Source organism: Coloeus monedula, assembly GCF_965178545.1.
Source record: "Coloeus monedula genome assembly, contig: HAP1_SCAFFOLD_106, whole genome shotgun sequence".
NCBI classification, from domain to species: domain Eukaryota; kingdom Metazoa; phylum Chordata; class Aves; order Passeriformes; family Corvidae; genus Coloeus; species Coloeus monedula.
The window spans coordinates 456,977-459,680 of record NW_028120797.1 but is presented as its reverse complement, the minus strand read 5'-3'; positions in this window follow the sequence as shown (position 1 = coordinate 459,680).

The window sequence follows — 2,704 nt, the reverse complement described above, 5'->3', positions numbered from 1 at the left end:
AACACTTGTAAGGAGGGCAATTGTGGGTTCAAACCCAATTGTTTAAAGCCAGAGGGAAAGTCAATTGACAAACGCCTTTTCCTACATAGACCCACCCTGTCCTGTTTAGGCAATAAGTGCCTGTTGGAGAAGAATGAAGTGGCCATGGACTTCCTTCTTTGGCCCCAAAGCCCATCCTATTGTGGCCCTCACATTGACCCACCATTTAGGTTCAGCTGGGCTAGCCAACCATGGCCACTCTTCAGATCCTCCTGGCCCTCCACAGAGCCAGCAATTGCTAAGGTGAAAAACTTTTGCTACTTCTTCTGCTAAGGCTGCAAATTGATTCTCCCACTCCTGGCCTAAACTTAGCTGACCATATAAAAGTAGAGTTATTAAGGAAAATGTTTTAATAGTGTGATCTAATTAGCTAGTCTAATTTTCCCATTGTCTTCTGCAGCACCTGTGGCAATTGAAGACACAGAAACCACTTAACGTGAAACAATGGCTGCAAGTATTAGCGCCCCAGTGAGTGGAGATTCTAGAGGAGGGATACCCATAGAGACTATTTCAGCAGGTGGTCTGTGGGTAGGCACGCAGGGCTTCCTCTGATGTCGAAGCACTGGCTACTGCTCCGGCCCACTCCTGCAGAGTGTCAGTCACAGCCTCCCGGCCTTCTCCTCCAGCTGAGATGTGCAAATCTCTGAGGCTTCAGAGACCTTGACCCGAGAGTGACGGGTCCACCTGTGTCCAGCTGTCTTCATGGCTGTTTCTGTCGTCAGTGACACTTGGAATGGGCCACGCCATTTCAGAACCACTGGCGCTTCTTTCTGCTCCTTAACTAGGACTCAATCTCCTGGTTGGATGTTACAAGCAGCAAAGTCCAAAGGTGGGGCTTGTGCCAGCTGAGCTTCCTGTTGAAGGGGTTTCACAAGAAGCAGTATCCTGGCCACAGATGGTTTTAAATATACATCACTTACCTCTACTCCCCCACTAGGTTGAGACTTAGCCGGGTAATTCATAACAACGACGGAAAGGGGGAGAACGGAATCTCTCTTCTGGCTCGGGCTCTCATTCTCGCCAAAGCCAATGTCCAAAGCCCTAGCCATGGCATCTTGATTTCTATTACCAGCTTCAAAAGGTGTTTATTTCTCTATTCATTGTTTTCTACCCGAGCCGAGCTCTGGGGGTGCCAGGGCCTATGGAGGTGCCATTGTGTTCCTAAAGAAGCCAAAACCCCTTGAAGGATCTTTCCTGTCAAATGAGTTTCCCTATCTGAGTCTATTGCTTCTACAATGCTGTATCTTGGAATGATTTGTTCCAAAAATGCCTTAATACCTGATGCTGTCGTTGCTGAAGCAGTTGGAAATGCTTCTGGCCACCTTGCTAGCTGACATACCATTACCAGAAGACATGAAGCCTTCCCACTTGGGGCATCTCAGGAAAATCCACCTGGCATCTTTGGAAGGGACCTGCAGCCCAAGGCCTCCCTCCCCTGGCAAGTTCCTTTGTAACTTGGCTGTTTGCTTTAGCACAGATCAAGCAACCTTCAACAGCTCGTTCTGCCAGTCTAAAAAGACCCCCAGCAACATCCAGCATGAGGAAGGCTTCTGCCAATCCTCAGGAGGTGCAAGGACTCTCTTCACGGAGTTCTTTTAAGATTGGTAGGGCCAAAGCTTCTGGTATCTCTTGTTTGCCATCCCTTGTAAACCAAGTATTGCCTTTTTTCTCTGCCACACGGCTTTTAACTGTATCTCGAACTCCTCTGGGAGAAAAGACAGCTTCCCGGCCAGTGATGGAGTCACTGGGAGCAAAGGGGGCATCTTGGAGAGTTCTGGCAGAAGTGTTGCTTTCTGACTTTCTTCATCCACCAAAAAGGAGACAGAGGAGGCCTGTAACATTCTTCAACTACAGGGAGAGGCCATGGGGCTTTTGCCATGGAGTCTCTCAACTGATTGCGGGACGCAGCCCCCTTTTGATGCGAAGTTCCTGGCAACAGCACCCTCGGAGGTACTCGGGAATTACAGACTTCCGGAACTGCCTACTCTAGGCTCCCCTCTAATATGCACCCCCCTCTTGGTATGGAAAAGGAAGAAAACGAAACTATTCCTAATGCTATTAAGTCTTTGCTGCCTTGCTCTAGGTTCAGCAATTTAACACGGCCTTGGCTGAGCAACAGTCTCTGTCGATTAGTAACAGTTTCTAGAACTAAGACTTTCTTCTGTTACGCCCCTACCAGTAAATTCCTAGCCTTGTCTAAGGACAGATTCACACGGTCTCTTTGTTAAGACACATCTATGTTACTTCTTTCACTCCCACACCTTCTTGGCGGTGCGATGGCTCCCCCCGGCACAGCACCTGGCACAAAACCCCCCTATGCACATGCACACACACCTGCACTTACCCTGCACTCCGCTGCACACACACACCCCCACCTCCCGCACACTAACACCCCCCTCCACATCCCCGCCATGCTACTTGCAGTGGCCCCGCCCCTGCCATCCCGGCCGGCTGGCAGCACTCACTCCTCACATGCCTTGCGTTTCCTTGCTGCCCCCTCTGTAGCCTTCCCTCAACCTGCCTTTTCTCCCCTGCCTTGCATTGACTTGCTCACCCATCCCCCACCTGACTTCCTTTCACATTCGTCTAGCTCTGGCCTCACCTTTCCTTTTCCTTCTGGGACCCTCATTGCCTTGCCTCGCCTCGCCTCGCCAAGCCACCACTT